This window comes from Cynoglossus semilaevis, chromosome 6 (assembly GCF_000523025.1).
Source record: "Cynoglossus semilaevis isolate Cse_v1.0 chromosome 6, Cse_v1.0, whole genome shotgun sequence".
Lineage (NCBI taxonomy): Eukaryota > Metazoa > Chordata > Actinopteri > Pleuronectiformes > Cynoglossidae > Cynoglossus > Cynoglossus semilaevis.
In genome coordinates, this window is record NC_024312.1 from 9,507,639 (window position 1) to 9,507,916 (window position 278).

Below are 278 nucleotides of genomic sequence, written 5' to 3' on the forward strand. Positions count from 1 at the left end.
ATATACAGACTCTGTCTTAGGCTACATGTGCATTGAGAAGTGCATTGAGGACACGGTGCCCCAAACCACCATCTGCACCTACCCCAACCAGAAACCCTGGGCTGGACCAGAGCTGCGGGCTAAACTCAAAGCCCGCACCGCTGCCTTCAACTCAGGAGACCCTGATGCCTACAAAGCAGCCAAGTATGACGTCAGGAGGACCATCAGGGCTTCCCAGCGGAAATACAAGGAGAAAGTGGAGTCTGCCCAACAGAGCCACGACTCCAGACGCGTGTGGC